Here is an 18,174-nt window from a genome sequence, read left to right on the forward strand (position 1 = left end):
AGCATCTGAAAGGTTTGCGACGCAGGAAACAAGACACAGAGTCCAGGCCATGGAAAAGGGGGGAGGTTTTAATCTTGCGCTCCCGGGCGAAACTCACTGGTCCGAGAGTGGGCCAGGGGAGTTCTCGCCAAAACAGGGGCTTAGGTACTTCCTTTATACAGCCGTTTGGTGAGGGGAGGGTGGAGAGCATGAGAGATGTGGAATTCCTGCCTCGGGCAGGGGTCTGGGAAGGCTAGCAAGGTTCTGGGAAGGCGCCAGTTATCTGCCAGTTATCTTCATCACCATCTACCTTGCGGGTGCTTGCATGGCTGTGGTCTTTCCCCCATGCCTGGACCTAACAGCATCTAGCTCAGTTCAGCCCCTGAGCAAAGAGCTTTGCCTATGTCATCTCATTTATCCTTAGAAGGTCTTATTATCTGAACTTTACTAATGAAGAAACAGATTTTGAAAAGGTTAAGAAGTTTGAGGCTTATACCCCTAAAAAGTCAGGATTCAAGCTCAGGTCTGCCAACCCCAAGTGAATACATCTGTATTACCACCACCAGGACTTAGAATATTGCTGGCACCCCAGAAATCACCTTTATGCCTTCTTCTCTGGGAAACTCCTCCTTCTATTACTAAAGATTAATTTTGCCTGTTTTTTGTTTTTTGTAATCCTCACCATAGGACATGTTTTTATTGATTTTGAGAGAAAGAGAGAGAGAGGAAAGGTGACAGAGAGAGAAACATTGATTGGTTGCCTCCAGTGCATGCTCCAACCAGGGATGGAACCTGCAACCTTTTGGTGTATGGGACGATGCTCCACCCAACTGAACTACCCATCCAGGGCTAAGTTTTGCCTGTTTGTTGAACTATATGAGTGGAACCATGTAGTATGCATTCTTTGATTCTGACTTCCTCTACTCAGAGATTCATCCATGTTTTTGTGCATACAATAATTTATTCCCATTGTTATATAGAATTCTACTGTGTGAATACATTATTATTATTTATTTATCCATTCTACTCTTCATTGGCATTTAGTTTGTTCCATTGAGGAATATTATATATAAACTAGGGGCCCAGTGCATGAATTCGTGCACCTTGAAAGGAACTGTGGGCTGTGAGGCTGCAGTAGGCATAGGGGTGGGTCTCATTCCCCTGTCTGCCGGCAGCCCCACTCCCTCTGCCGCTGCTCCCACACGCTGATGGCGCTGGCCCTGCTCGCACTGCTGATGGCGCAGAGTGATTGAGGCCAGTGCCAGCAGTGGGTGCGAGCTGGGCTGGCGCTGTCAGCGGGTGTGAGTGGCGGCTGCTGCCCTGATCACCCTTGAAGAGCAGGGGGAGGTGGAGAAGCCCACAGGGGCAATCAGGGATGGCAGCTGCCGCTCGCACCCGCTGATGGTGCCGAGTGATCGGAACCGGCGCTGGACACCAACAGCAGGTGCGAGAAGCGGCTCTGGTGCCAGCTGCTGGTGTGAGTGGGGCCAGCACTGGCAGTGAGTGCAAGCAGCGGCTCTGGCACCAGCAGTGGGTGCAAGCGCTAGGCAGGACCGCAGCGTGCAGGAGCAAAGAATTTTCAGTAACCACCAGAGGCTCAAAGAATTTTCAGTAACCTGAGGCTCACCCCAATGACAGCGACCGGCACCCTGCCTTGGTCTGGCACCCCTGCTCACTTGCTCCACCATCCCGCCATGATCAACACTCACCATGTTCCACACACACCCCCTGGTGGTCAGCACACGTCATAGCGACTGGTTGTTCAGTTGTTCAGTTGTTCCACTGTTCGGTCTATTTGCATATTAGCCTTTTATTATATAGGATAATGTTGCTACCAATATTCTCTTGACATTTCTTTTGATGCCCACATGTTTGCATATGTACACCTAGGAATAAAATTGCTGAATCACAGAATATTTATTTATTCCCTTTTAGTAGATAATGTCAACTAGTTTTTCAAAGTGTTGTACAAATTAACACTCCCACCAACCGTATGAAAATGTTCCATTTGTCCCACATTCTCCAAAATTGGTATTTTGAGTTTCATGTTAAATTTTAACCATGTTGATGACTGTGCAGTTGTATCATGTTGTGGTTATAATTTCCTTGAAAATATATTTATTGGCCATTTGGACCAGCCACTCATCTGTGAGGTAATTGTCTTTTTTTGGTATATTAGTTTATAAGAGTTCTTTATATATCTGTACAAAAGTTCCTTGTTGGATGTATATATTTTAAATATCTTTTTTATGATGTGGCTCTTTGAAGTTTTTAGTTCTTAATTTTAATGATTTTAATAAAGTCCAATTTATCAACCTTTTTGTTATGATTTTTTATCTGGTTTAAAAATGTTGCCCAGCCGGCATGGCTCAGTGGTTGAGAATCGACCTATGATCCAGAAGGTTGAGGGTTTGATTCCCAGTCAGGGCATATGCCCAAGTTGCAGGCTCGATCCCCAGTGTGGGACTTGCAGGAGGTAACTGATCAATGATTCTCTCTCATCATTTATGTTTCTATCTCTTTCTTCCTCTCCCTTCCTCTCTGAAATCAATAAAAATATTAAAAAAAATATTTGCCACCCAAAGTGATACAGATATTCTCCTATGGCTTCAGAAAACAAGTTCTGAATTGTTCTCTTTTTCTCTAATCTCTAGAGGAGTCTGTGACTGGTTGATCTTATCGTATCTTTAAGTAGTTGAAAGAATTCACTGGTGACACTCTCCAGGCATGGTGTTTTCTTTGTGAAAAGGTTTTTATTTGCCTGGAGGAAAAACAAGAGAAAGAAATAGACAATAGAAGGAGACCCATAAGTAATCCAGATATTAAAGTTATTTGTTACATCCTGAACTGTGGTCAATCTGTATCCATTAGAACACATGGGAAATTCTCCACTTTATTATTTGTTTGCTAGTTGTCCCATTTCTTCACTCATTCTTTATTTTCCCTTTCTCACCTCCTTTTGGACGAATCAAATATTCTTATTATGCCATTCTCCCCCTATATTAGTATTAGGCTCTTAGTTATACTTTTTTTAATTCTTCTTTCAGTGGTTATTGTAAAGCAGTGGTTCTCAAACTTAACACACAACAGAAACATCTGAAAGTCTTTTGAAAATGCAGGATTCGGGGCTTCACCTCAGATTTTCTGCCTCAGCATGTCTAGGGAAAGACACAGGATATTATCCTATATAATAAAGAGCTAATATGCTAATTAGATCAAACAGCAGAATGATTGTCTGGACAACATTCCAGAAGAATGTCCAGGCAACTTTCCAGATGGAGCCGGGGCTGTGAGGGCTGAGCCCCTTGCACGAACTTCGTGCATTGGGCCTCTAGTACTTCTAATAAGTTTCCAGGTGATGCTGATGCTGCCTTAGAGATTGCATTGCATATCCTTGATTTACTAGAGCCTACTATAGATTGATGCTTTTACTCTTGCCCAGATAGTGCAACAACCTTAGATTTATTTAGCTCTCTACTCTTATTTCTATTTTTATGCTTTAATTTTCATGCATTGTAATTCTTTTTTTTTCTTTATTGATTAAGGTATTACATAGGTGTCCTTATCCCCCTCCCATTGCCCCCCACCCCCCTACTCATGCCCTTACCCACCTGGGAAGAGATTAACCAAAGATCTTATATGCATACTAGAGGTCCAGTGCACAGATTCATGCACCGGTGGGGTCCCTCGGCCTGGCCTGTGGGGATCGGGCTGAAACCGTGTCTGAGATCCCCTGAGGGGTCCCAAATTGCATGAGGGCACAGGCCAGTCTGAGAGATCCCAGATTCGTGCACCGGACCTCTAGTATTGTAATAACTATATATGATGCCTGGTGGGTACTGGACTTATTGAGGGGATCACTTCATAAATTAAATGCATGTCTAACTATTATACTATATACCTGAAACTAATATAATATTGAATGACAACTGTAATTTAAAAATACGTTTTAAAATTTTAAATATATATACATATTTAAAAGAAATAAATGCATCAGAAAATATTGAACTCAAATTTTCCCTAGAATCTTGGACTTATAAGGCCTGGCTGCTTGGCTTATTCTCCAATGCCTTCAGGATCTTTTTTGTCCTTTGATAGAGATTTCACAGTTATCTTCACTGATGAGTACATTGTCATGCAAGCTATTTAATTATAGCCAGAAGTGGAAGTTGGTTGGTTGTTTTAAAGTCTATCAATGACTCTAATCTGTGATCATAGTTAATACCCACTGACCTGACTTATCACACTTTCTCATGCATGTACATGTAATTTCCTCTGCCAGGAACATCATATCACATCCTCTACCTGGCTAACCTTTAGAGGTAGCCTTTTCTCACCAATGGACAGATGTGATTAGTGGTAGTTCTACTTAAGCCTACAAAACATCATGACTACTCTATTTTATCACTTATCCCACTTTGTTCTAATCTGTGTGATTTGCACTTATCTTCTCCAGCAGATTGTGAGTTCCTTGTGAGTAGGAGCCATCTCATTTTTTGTGGCATCTTGTAAAATGTTTGAATAAATGATTCTGAATATATAGTGCTCTTCAGTCCTCACCATTCTCAAACAACAGTCCTCTCTCACCCTCCTGATTCCATGGAACAGCTTTTGGATCCATCCCAACACATCTGGCCTTTTGATCCTCTGAGGCTAATTCAACTCCTCACCTTCATTGTCATATATGCATAGCATTATCTTTCTGCTAAGTATATATATGTATGCTTTTTTGGTGTGTATTAATTCAATTAATCAATAACTATGTATGAATTGAGGTACTAACATATGCACCAGCTGTGATAGAAAGTGTGATAGATTCCATTATTCAAAGCTTAGCTCAAAAGTCATTCGTTTTGGGAAATTTCTGTCTGGGTATGTTATTTTGGGGGATGACAATACTCCTCTATCCAGAGTTCATGGCCTGGTTAGAAAAGCAAAATGACCCCATCCTTCCATTCAGAAGAGGATGGGAATGCTTCCTGCATTACCCTGAATATTTAGCTGACTGCTGAAATAGTGATACCCCATTGGAATTTTTAAGATATATCCTGGGAGAATGGTGGGGGCAATGATCAAAAGATGTTGACAGCCCAAAGAAAATATCTTCCCACCAGAGCAGCTGTTGCTAAGTTTAGTTAATGTGTGTCCTGTCAGTGAGAAAACAGGAGCCTTCCCTAAACTGTCTTTTTTGTTTGATTGCTTGCCTCTTCCAGCACTGATTAGCTTGTTTTACAGGTGCACAGTTTGCAAGAGGTGTGTGCGCGCGCACGTGTGTGTTTGTGTGTGTGTGTGTGTGTGTATGTGTGTGTGTATGTGTGTGTGTGAGGGAATGTGAGGAAGAGCATATTTCTCATAGTTGTGACTCCCACTAGGCTCCTTCAGTGACCTTACTACATTTTCCCCAATGCCATTGCACTAGTGCTGTGGACAGTAATGAAATTGTTGTGGAAATATAGATCCTGGGACCACTCCACGACAATCTCTCGGAAGTCAACCTTAGATTCAGTAAAGATACCTAACCTTGGATTCACTAAAGATATCCTGGTAGAGAGAGCTACAAGATTTCAAAAGGAAGGATCTGAGCAAGTAGTATATTTCTCCTTTCAGAAAGCAAGGACACAATTTATTTACTTTTGTATTTCTCGTGGTACCCATTGCAATGATTTCCACTAAATAAATAAAAAAAGGGAAACAAATCCGGACAATGATAGAGATCAACATAGATTGTCATCCATCTAAGGGGATTTGACCCTGGCTAGAAGTAGGAGGATGGAGAATATGAGCCCCTAGATTTCTTTCAGCCCTAAAAATGACAATGAGTAACCCAAATTCCCTGTCACACTTCGCCTATTTTTCTCCCTCTTAATGCTCTGTATTCCTTTTTTTTTTTTTTTTTGTAGATTGATGCCAACAACCATACTTCAGACTAACTTCTTACCAGTGATTGCAAGTATAAGACACCTTTTAAATGACAAAAACATTCTCCTTACTCATGTATGTTAGAAGCTGTACTTTCAGAATCCACTGAGAAAATACATGACAAAATCAACTATGAATTAGGTACTATTTTTGAGAGATATTTAAATTAGTATAACATTTACACATCTGTAAAATTAAGAATAAATGTTTGTGTGTTTGACATTATACATTAAGCACCCAGACAATATTTGATGGATTTTCAATATATCTGAAATAACTCCCACTGTTTGTTTTCAAACCCTTCTCCCACCACCCCCTGCTCACACTTCCTTCATTCTGTGACTCTCTTCCTCAAGGCTCTCATCCTCCTTGCCATTGCACTGAGCCTGTCCCCCTCCTTTGTCAGGCCTGCCTTCTTGCTCCTTTTCAATAGCCATTGCTTAGCCATCCCTTCCTTTAAAATCAAATCGTTTCCTGTATTCTTATGGGGACTTCTCAAACTTCGTTGGCCTTGTGCAAACTTGGCCCTACTCCTGGCCATCAGCATCTCTCATTCACCTTGAGTCAACTGAGCACAATAAAAGGTTTTCTTACACCGTGTTCCTTGTTTGATTTTGCTTTCCTGTTCTGTCTCTAATTGGTTTTGCTTTGTAAGTACGTTTTTTAAAAAAAAAGTTATTAATAAATATGTAAGAGCTTTGTGAAGAACTCAGATCTAGACCTTGCAGCTTGGAAGGATCCATAATATTTGTTGGAAGCATGGCATTATAAAGTAGGTGCCATTTGTATTCTCAGGTGTGCCCTATTTACAAAACCTAACTAATCTATGCAAATTAGATGAGAACATTTTTGTTACCTACAAGGGAGAATGTCCTGACCTTATTTTCAGGCCAAGCCAGAAGAAAGAGCAAGATAACAAAAGCCTGAACTTTACCATCCCATTATCTTTATTCCTATATTTTTTATGTTGCTTCATGGATCCTACAGAATAAGCCTGACCCCTCTTTCAAAAGACAGCCCTCCATAAATTAAATGGCAATGTTTCTGTTCTTCCCCCTTGTCTTCTCACTATAGGTTAAACTATCCCAGTTCTTCTTTCTGGTCCTGGTATGACTGTTTACCTGGTCACTTCCCTGCAAACGTACCTTCATTCATCCTCATCCTTCTTAAAGCATAGTGCACAGAATGGAACATGCTACCAAGATGCAAAGAGGTGACACAGAGCATGAGGAGCCATTGCCTCCCCTAATCTGATCACTGTGGCCTAAATCCACACCTCAGCTCAGAGAAACAGTGCTGATGTCCTGTCATGAGACTTGTCATTTATAATCACCTGTTAGTTGGATGACTTTGAAGAGAATTTCTAACTTCTCAAGGCCACAGATTTCCAACTAAAAAAGTGCCCAACTTCATTTGTTACCAGGTAAATGAAAATGTAAAGTCACAGTTCAGTTCACTGAATCCACCAGGAAAGTTAAAATGACAGAGACACAATACCAAGTGATGAGGAAGACATGGTACAATAAGAATTTGCATACCTTGTGGGGAAGAGTAAATTGGTACAACCATCTTAGAAAACTGTTTGACAGCATGTACTATAGCTGGCCCAGTAATTCCATTCCTAAGGAGAACTCAAGAGAAGTGAGTGCACAGGTGCACCAAAAGACAAGTTCAAGGATGGTCAAAGAAACATCTCTCTATATATAAAAGCCTAAGCGACCATCACAACTGAAACAACCGAATGGACGACCAAACAGGCTGCGTGGGGTGACAAGGCCGGCAGGGGGGTTAGTGAGGGATGACCAAATGACCGAACAACAGGCTGTGTGGGGCAACCAGGCTGGCAGGGGGGGCAGTTAGGGGTGACCAGGCTGGCAGGGGGGGGACAGTGAGGGGCAACAAGGCTGGCAGAGGGGGTCAGTGAGGGGTGACCAGGCTGGCAGGGGGGCAGTTGGGGGTGACCAGGCTGGCAGGGGGAGCAGTTGGGGGTGACCAGGCCATCATAGGGGGCAGTTAGGGGTGATCAGGCAGGCAGGTGAGCAGTTAGGAGCCAGTGGTCCCGGATTGTGAGAGGGATCAGGCTTAAACCGGCAGTCAGACATCCCCCGAGGGGTCCCGGATTGTAGAGGGTGCAGGCTGGGCTGAGGAGACCTCCTCCCCCCGCCCTCCCCCCCACCCCCCGTGCACAAATTTCATGCACCGGGCTTCTAGTTATTCATAATATCCCTAAATTAGAACCATCCCACATACCCTCCAGCAATAGAGTGAATATACTGCTATATCCACACTATGGAACACTCTAGACATGTATTCATAATGAGTAAACTTGAAATACTGTGGCTTCACAGTCTGGATGGATCTCACAAACAATTGGTGAGCAAAAAAAAAAAACAGACACAAAAGAGCATTAATTTACGATTTTATTTACATATAGTCAAAATAAGTAAAACTGATCTCAGGTGTTAGTAGTCAGAAAGTGGCTGCCTACAGGGTAGGAATTGCTCTGGTCTTGATTTGGCTACTGGTTACATGAGTGTGCTCCAGTTGTGAAAATTTTAGTTGTCTGCTTATGATTACTCACTTTTCTATAAGTATGTTATACTTCAACAAAAATGTACATAAAATGCAGGACAATAACATAGCGATAAAAACTAAGACTAGTAAAACTTCTGCAAAACTACCAACAAGTGAGAAGGGGAAAAACAGCTAGTGCACGCCCACTCAATTTTTGCTCTAAGAGCCTGGGCCCAGGGCTAAGTCCAAAGGGACCATCTCTTTCTTGGCTCCACCATCAGCCTGGTCAGTTTTTCACCTGCTCTGTGGGCTCAGGCTTCCTCAGATTCATATCTGCTCTGCCTTTGAAGGAAGAACATTATATAGTGGAAAGCATAGTCACTACAACATATTAAGCACTTACTGTGTGTTAGACAAGAGATTTAGTTAACATTACTAGAGGCCTGGTTCATGAATTCGTGCACAGGTGGGGTCTCTCTGGAGGGATCTATCTGACCTGCAGGGATCGGGCCGAAACCCACAGTCCAGTGCCTCCTGCAGCTCCTACCTGCCACTCCCACTCATCCCAGCCCCACTGCGCCTGCTGCGTGCTCGTGCCCAATTGGTCCCGATTGGGAGAGGCTCCCATTGCAGCAGTAGCGCTCACCAGCTGTGAGCCCTGTGTCTCCCTCCCAAGGGGAGTGGCCTGTGGGATCAGCTGAAACCTGCTTTCTGACATCCCCTGAGGGGTCCCAGATTGCAAGAGGGCACAAGCCAGGCCAAGGAACCCCACCAGTGCACGATCAGGGCAGGGGAGGGATGCAGGAGGTTGGCCAACTGGGGAGGGACTGTAGGAGGGCTCCAGGGTGTGTCTGACCCATCTCGTTCAGTCCTGATTGGCCAGACCCCAGCAGCAAGCTAACCTACTGGTCAGAGCATTTGCCCCCTGGTGGTCAGTGCATGTCATAGTGAGCAGTTGAGTGGCCTTAGCATATCATTAGCATATTACGCTTTGATTTGTTGAACAGTTGACTGGTCACCAGATGACCGGACACTTATCACATTAAGCTTTTATTATATAGGATGTTATTGTATCCCCCCAATACCTCTGTAAGAAAGGTGCTTAATATCTACTTTACAGATGAGGAAAGTGAGAAATATTAAGTTGCCCAAATAGCCACTGGATTAGGATCTGGATTAGGGCTGGGACTGACACCGTACTTTCTATCACTAGCCTTTGAATCGGGTCATGACACCATATTTGGGTTGTTATGTGGACCTCTCTCAATGGTCTGCTGGCCCCTCAACATGCATGCTGCCTCTCTGGTTGGTGATATCCTACCTGCTCTGACCTCTAGCAATGGCAAAACTCCAGAGTCCTGGCTGGATAATCAGAATGGTTGTGTACTTCCCGACAACGTACTGGGTGTTCTGATCCTGACATCACCTGGTGGCCTCTGCTCATGGATCTGGCATTGACAGAATCCATGATGCCAACCAAGGAACCAGATGAAAAGAGGAGGTCATGCCCTAAAAGAAGGTCTATGGATCCAACAGGAAGTTCCAAGTTTAAATCTGCAAATCTAAATCTCGGTGGGGTTTTCACCCTTCATGGCTGAGTCCAGAGAATAAAGTGGACTGACAGCTGAAGACCACCTCTTGACAAAATATTTTGTTTTAATATAAAGCAAGTTCTCAAGTGATCCTGCTTTTGGCTTTTAGCTGCATGGTATTTCAGAGATTTCTTGTTATTCTTAAAATCTGTTAGCAATCCCTGAATCTACAAACAGGCTTTGGAATGGGCGGGGGAGTGAGAAAGATTGTTTCGGGAGCAATCCCTCTGTAAGAAAAGCCAAAGCCTAAATTGGATACAGCTGAAAACATCTCAATCCTGCAAGATTGGTCCTGACACAGCCCTGCAGCAGAAGCATTCTGCATGTTCAAGGAATTACTCCAAAGGTTTGTCTTTCATTATCAAACTTCTCTTTCTGAGAAGCCCTCTTCTGCAACATTGTGTTTCACACTAAAGCAAAGCCTTTGGAGTTATCCTATTCCAAAGGGAGACATTTTGCTGGGGGCCATGAGTAAGCAGGCTCCCTGGAATCTAGGCTGACCGGGGCGGCGTGGGACCTCAACACTCCAAGACTCAGCCCCAGCCAGGGAAAGTGACACAGTGAAGCAAAAAATCACGCGCATTAAGACTGATCACTTTGTAAGTTACATAAATGTCTAATCACTGGGTTGTGCACCTGAAACTATACTGTACCTCAACTCTAATTGAAAAACAAAAAATATTAAAAAAAAAAAAAAAAACCTGAACAGTCCCTGGACAGCATTGCTTAGCCTACAGGTTGAGAATCACAGGTTGAGAACCGCTAGCAGGTTCGCCTAAGACCATCGGAAAACACAGATATTTACATTACGATTCATTAACAGTAGCAAAATTACAGTTATGAAGTAGCAACGAAAATAATTTTATGGTTGGGGGTCACCACAACATGAGGGACTGCATTAGAAAGGTTGAGAACCACTGGATTAGAGCGTCAACCTGCACACCAAATGGTTGTAGGTTCAATTCCTGGTCAAGGGCATGGGTTGCAGGTTCAATCCCCAGACCCATATCGATGTTTTTTTTTTTTCACTCTCCCCCTCCCCCTACCTCCACTCTCTCAAAAAAAAAAAAATCAGTAGAAAAAACGTATCTATCCTCCAATGAGGACTAACAAAACAAAACAAAAACAAAAAAAAGGAAAAGAAAAAAACTGAATGGGACCTATTACATTATTGTTTTGTCCCCCAGGGAGCAGTCCTGGCTTCCAGCTTCACCTCTTTGGGTGATGGTCTAATACCAACCCCTCACCACTTCCTCTTTGAAGCTACTCCAAAAGTCAGTGTTTTGCACACAGGGAGAACATTTGCTGGGTCTTGATCCAGGTCAATGGAATGATCTATCCACACTCATTCTCAAGAATCTTTGTTCTTGTCTCTGTTTGGGTGTCAGTTTTCCTGCTTTATAAACAGCTCAAATAGATTTGAATGGAAAAGGAGAGAAGTGGAACTTCAGTCGATCAGGCAGAATATTTGCTCTTATTTCAAAGGTCTGGTCATACCAGTGGCCTGACAACCAAGTGGGCTACAGGACATCAGCAAATGAGTGAACAGTGTCTGGAGACCCAGTCAAACTCAGACATTTCTACAGGGAAAAATGTGGGATCACTTCTTCCCTACACCACCAAATTCAAACTTGCAAAGCCAGCCAGATCTAACCTGAACTCTCCTGTTTGTCCCAGCTATCTATAGTTACTGTCCTCCTCCACAGGGCCCGTTCCTTGGGCACATTCTTGAGGGGAGTCATATAATCTATTGGCATAATATACCTTTTTCAAGAGAAGTATTCCATTTTAATAAAAAAGTGTACCACCATATTTAATCAATCAGGCTGATTGACAACAGCAATATGCAGCAGATGCTTCTGCTACCTCATTCTTATTCCAGTTTCATTTCTCAATCAAATCCATGTGTAAAAAACATAATGTGCTGCCAACACAACGTAATAAAACCTCAACTGAAATGCACACCAGCACGACAGAAACTGATAACTCCAAGTATGGGAAAAGTTAACTTCAGAAAAATCACTTCTGACACCCAAGTATTCAAGTTTTATGGACAAGCGATGCATCGTCTCACTATAGCTAACATGAAGGGGCCAAATTCATGGATTTGTCCTGAAACAGAAAATAATAATCTCCAAAGCAACCTTTTCCAAAAGCTGGCAGAAGAAGCCTTTTTAAAAGCCCAGAAATCATCCTAAAATTGGCTGAGTTTGTTTGAGATGCACCATTTGTGTCACGGAGCAATAAATTAGTACTTGAACAGTATTTTTTCATGGTTGTGCACACTGGTTAAAGATGATGTATCACTGGTTGTCACAGGTCGAACCAGCAGTTTTTAAAGTTAATGATTCAGAGAGGAATAAAGGTAACCTAATTACAGCAGTACCAGGGACAGAACCCAGTTACTGTACTCACATTCTGAACTCCTCCAAATTTCAGACTTGGGGAATTGTAGGCACCTCTGTGGGACTTTATTCTTAGAAAGGCCCCAGTTAGGGAACAGAAATAGGGGTGCCTGGAAAAGGAAATGGATCCACAATCTCGCAAACTGTAAGCTCACTGGGTTGACTAGTGTCCCCCCAAAATTCCTGTCCACCCAGAACCTCCACATGTGACATTATTTGGAAATAGGGTCTTTGCAGATGTAATTAATTAAGAGGAGGTCAGACTGTATTAGAGTTGGCTCTATCTACATCCAATAACTGGTGCCCTTGTGGAAAAGTCATGTGAAAACATAGACACACACAGAGGAAGACAGACATGTGAAGACAGAGGCAGAAATTAGAATGATTCAGCTACAAGCCAAGTAATGCCAAGGATTTCCAGCAACTATTGGAAGCTAGGAAGAAGCAAAAAAATGTATTACACAATGCAATAATGCCAACATTTGAGCAATAATGTGGGAAGAATTTCCTTCAAGGAGATCATTCATAATTGGGCTCAGAATTGTCAAATCATCCATGTCGCAAAAGGATTTGGCATCACAGAGTGGCAGGCACAGGTAACATTTGGCAATGAAATGCAGGAAGTCTGCAGGAAAAAAATATTTTTTAGTAATGATGGGAGATTTATAAGGTGGCACTCAACACAGTAGTTGTTCCAGCCAAAAGTGAGGGAAATCCACAAAATTATTGCAGCAGGCCATGCACAAGAAGACCACGTGTAGACATTGCTGCAGGCAGCTGCACTTAGAGGATTCGCTCAGCTCCGCACATGCCTAGTGGAGCAATCACAGCGAGGGCTCCAGGACACGGCTGTCTGCGAGGCACTCTCTATCCCCATCTCAAGCACTTGCAGCTGGGTGAGGAGCCTGTGCAGTCAGCATATAAACTTTTACAGAGGCATTGACCAGCCCATTGGGAACTGACCTGGTTCCACGTGGGACGATGTAGAAGAAAATTCAGGGGAGGCACACTAAGAATTGTACAGGATTGAGTGAGGCTCAGTGGCAGTTAACCCCCGCTGTAGTCACTTTTGCATCTAGTTACTGCACATGTGCACTGTCTAAAGCCCATTGTTAGCAAATTAGCCAGGGGTTTGTCTCGAATCAATATTTCTCTAAACTTTATTAAGTCCTCAGAAAAGAAGCCTTTTAAATGTGGTGAAAGAAAAACAACTGGCCCACAGTCCAGATGATAACCACAGTCAAGACACCCATGGTTCAAGCAAGCAGACCTTTGAATAGTTTGAGGAGTACAGGTGTTAGTTCCTCTTTGAATTTTAGGTAAAACTTCCCTATGAAGCCATCTGGACCCGGGCTTTTGTTTGCTGGGAGTTTTTGTTTGTTTGTGTGTTTGTTTGTTTGTTTATTACTGCTTCTATTTCATCAGTTGTTATTGGCCTATTCAGGTTTTCTGATTCTTCCTGATTCAGTTTTGGGAGATTGTATTTTTCTAGGAATTTGACCATTTCATCCACATTGTCCAGATTGTTGGCATATAATTGTTCATAGTATTTTCTTACAATGCTTTGTATTTCTGTGGTGTCAGTGGTTATTTCTCCACTTTCATTTCTGATTTTATTTATTTAGGTCCTCTCTGTTTCTTGATGAGTATGGCTAACCGTTCTTCAATCTTGTTTATCCTTTCAAAGAACCAGCTCTTGGTTTCATTAGTTATTTTTTTAGTCTCTCTGTCATTTATTTCTGCTCTAATATTTATTATTTCCTTCCTTCTACTTACCCTGGACTTTCCTTAATGTTCTCTTTCTAGTTCTTTAAGTTGTAGGGTTAGGTAACTTATTACCAGTTTTTCTTGTTTTTGAGGTATGCCTGTTGTGCTATGAACTTCCCTCTCAGGACTGCTTTTGCTGTGTCCCAGAGATTTGGGGTTGCTGTGTGATCATTTTCATTTGTTTCCAGGAAGTTGTTGATTGCTTTCGTGATCTCATTGGTAACCTATTCATTGTTTAATAACATGCTATTTAGCTCCATGTGTTTGAATGTTTTGGGGTGTTTTTACTGTAGTTGATTTCTAATTCCATTCACTGTAATCTGAGAAAATGCTTGATATGATTTCAATCTTCTTCAACTTGTAGAGACTTGTTTTGTGTCCTAACATGTGGTCTATATTTGTGAATGATCCATGTGCACTAGAGAAGAATGTGTATTCTGCAGCTTTGGGGTGAAATGTTCTATAAATGTCAATTAAATCCATCTGATCCAGTGTGTCCTTTAGAGTCACTGTTTCCTTGTTACGTTTTTGTCTGGAAGATCTATCCAGTGAAGTCAGCAGGGTGTTAAAGTCCCCTACTATGACTGTATTGTCATTGATCTCTCCCTTAAAGTTCTCCAGAAGTTTTTTTATATATATTTAGGTTCTCCTATATTGGGTGTATATATGTTTACCAGGGTTATATTCTCTTGTTGGATCTATCCCTTGAATATTATGTAGTGAGCTTTGTTGCCTCTTGTAATGGCCTTCATTTTGAAGTCTATTTTGTCAGATATGAGTAGTGCTACACCAGCTTTTTTTTTCTTTTCCATTTGCATGGGAAAAAATTTTCCATCCCTTCACTCTCATCCTGTGTGTGTCTTTTGTTCTGAGCATATAGTTGGGTCCTGTTTTTGTATCCATTCAGCTACACTATGTCTTTTGATTGGAGCATTTAACCCATTTACATTTAAGGTTATTATTGACTAGAAGCTGGTGCATGTATTCATGCATGGGTGGGGTGCCTCAGTCTGGTAGGTGATCAGGGCTGATTGGGGCCGGCCAGGGAGAGGGGCCATGGGAGGTTGGCCGGGCGGGCAGAGGGACTGCAGAAGGTTGGCCGGCTGTGGGAGGAGGTTGGCTGTGGGAACTCACTGACCACAAGGGGGCAGGTCCTAGGTTGAAGTGTCTGCCCCCTGATGGTCAGTGCATGCCATAGCGACCAGTCGTTTGGTCGTTCAGTCACTTAGCCTTTTATATATATAGATAGGTACTTATTTATTGCCATTTTAATTCTGTATACCTAAGTTTCTCTCTATTTCTTCTTCTCATTACAGCAGTCGCTTAGCATTTCTTGTAATGCTGGCTTGGTGGTGATGTATTCCTTTAACCTTTTTTTGTCCAAGAAGCTCTTTATTTCACCATCAATTTGAATGATAGCCTTTCTGGATATAGTAATCTTAGTTTCAGATCCTTGCTTTTCATTACCTTGAGTATTTAATGCCATTCCCTTCTGGCCTGCAGAGTTTCTGATGAGAAATCAGGTGTCAGCCTTATGGGAACTCCTTTGTAGGTAACAGTTTGCTTTTCTTTTGCTGCCTTTAAGATTCTCTCTTTGTCTTTATTTTTTTGGCATTTTAATTATGATGTATCTGGGCATGGGCCTGTTTGGGTTCTTCTTGTTTGGGACTATCTCTGCCTCTTGAACTTGTGTAACCTTTTCCTTTACCAGGTTAGGGAAGTTTTCTGCCATCATTTCTTCAAACACATTCTCTATCCCTTTCTCCCTTTCTGCCTCTTCTGGCACACCTGCTACTCGAATATTGTTATGTTTCACATTGTCCCACATCTCCCTTAAGCTGTCCTCCTGTTTTTTAATTTTTTTCTTTTCGGTTTTCTGATGGAGTGATTTTTTTCAACCCTGTCTTCTAAGTCACTTATTTGATCTTCAGCTTCCCCTAATCTGCTATGTATTCCTTCTAATGTGTTCTTTTCTCCCTCCCCCTATCCCTTCAATATGATATAAAGGACTTTTTAATGATGAATTTAATAATAGTAAAGAGAATAGGAGGGGTGCTGTCTTTGAGGGAGAAATTTTGACAGATTTCAGGAAGACAAATTGTCATGGTAGAATGTGAGTGCAGTTGTCCACAGCCTTAATGCTCATGAAGTGGGTAACGATGGAGGACAGTGGAGAAAGGAGTGCATCTCCAAGCAGGACTTCAGGCTTAAACCCAGCCCCCAAAAAAGTTTTTCATCTAAAGAAATTTAATTGTTTTGTCTTGGGAAGGCCAGGACAGTTGGTTTTGGGATTGACATCCCAAAGCAGGGCCTTCTTGTTTAGGAGGGGTAACCTGCGAGCAACTTGCCTATTGATCTGACCTGCTCCGATACACTGAAACTGAGAGTGATTCTGTTCCTCCTTCTTAACAATGAGTTGACAGCTGAATGTGAACAAATGTTTGAGGGGAAAAGATTGACAAACAAATTATAAAACAGCATTTCGATGTATTCATTCTTAAAAATTAATGGACAATTAAAAATGAACAGATATTACTTACCTGGCAGGGGAGATACCATGATCACGAAGGTGGTTTTCCCAGGGCAAGGCTTATCCATTGCACTCCGGATGTGCTGACCCCTGCGATTTCCCCAAATGTGGGAAACTCGACTGCTAAAAATGAACAGATATTTGAGAAAAATAGAAAAATACACCATCAGAGATAGAAAGAATTCAAGGAAACAAAGACTTGAAGAGACATTATATCCATAAGGTGAAACCAGGGTTTTTTTGTTTTTACAACAATGTATACAGTAAATACTTCTGAGAAATTAAATAGCCAAAATAAAAGAATAACTAAAAATAATAGGAAGATTAGAAAATATAATTGAGAAAATTTCTTATAACATTAAGCAAAAAGCAAAAAAAAAAATAATAGAAAAACAAGAGGCATGGGGGATAAATCAGGAGGTTTTAGCCAATTAAGAGAAGTTCAGAAAGTAAGAGAGAAGTCAGAGAAGGAAGGTATCAAGAAACAATACAAATAATTCCAAGAGCTGAAGAGAAACACAAATATTGATCAGAATCAATTAAAGGAAGAGCATGACCTTGACATACCATGGTACAAATATCAAATCACCCAGGAGAGCATTGTTGAAATTGCAGGGGGAGAGGGGAATGTAAAAAAGTAACTAAAAGGGAATTTGAATCAAAATGAATGAGACTTCTCACCAGCAATGAAGGATGTTAGAAGACACAAGCATAAAGTTTTAAAAATATGAAGGTAAAATGATTTTGGACCTAAAATTATATACATAGAGTTCTAAAGTAAAGAATGAGGAAGATACATCATTTTTAGACATTCAGATGTTCAGAATATTTTGCCTCACCCATACACTTTCTAAAGAGTTTATCTGAGGATGTACTCCCCAAAAAGAGAGTAGAGAATGGTAAAGTGGGAAAAACCAAGAAAGGGAGAACTGTGAAATATAAAAAAATTTAGAGCTAACAAGGATTCCTATGATAAGAAGCCTCTGGGGAGTAATTTGGCCACAAGTCTTGAAAGCAATTATCAAAAGTCATTGAGTTTCAAGAAGATTGTCTTAAAGGAGAAAAATAAAAAGGATTCTAAGAAATTAATAAGATGACTACAGAACTATATATGTAGAATATAGTAAGAATGTATGTGGTTTTTCTTCCTATAAAAAAATAAAAGTCAAAAGTTAAGAAAATAAAATTTGTACAAAATAATCACAGCCTAAATAGAAAACAACCCAAAATATGGCATAATTTTAAGCAACTTTGAGTGGAGGAAAATCAATAACACTTTTTACTCTCCTTCTGACCCCTCATCTCCTGCTGATACCTCTTACTGGCCAAACCTAGAACTGTGCTATCCAGTACAGGAGCCACTGGGCTTATGTAGCTATGAAATTAAATTAATTAAAATTAAAAATTCAGCTCCTTGGTCATATTAGCCATACTTCAAGCACTCAACAGCCACACATGGCTAGTGGCT

The 18,174-nt window shown here is 41.5% G+C and overlaps 1 pseudogene; it reads left to right on the forward strand.

Moving 5' to 3' along the window:
- The first annotated feature begins 16,708 nt into the window (after positions 1 to 16,708).
- Positions 16,709 to 16,837, forward strand: LOC129150825 (U1 spliceosomal RNA; annotated as a pseudogene).
- The last annotated feature ends 1,337 nt before the right edge of the window (positions 16,838 to 18,174 follow it).

Source organism: Eptesicus fuscus, chromosome 11, assembly GCF_027574615.1.
Source record: "Eptesicus fuscus isolate TK198812 chromosome 11, DD_ASM_mEF_20220401, whole genome shotgun sequence".
Classification (NCBI taxonomy): Eukaryota; Metazoa; Chordata; class Mammalia; order Chiroptera; family Vespertilionidae; genus Eptesicus; species Eptesicus fuscus.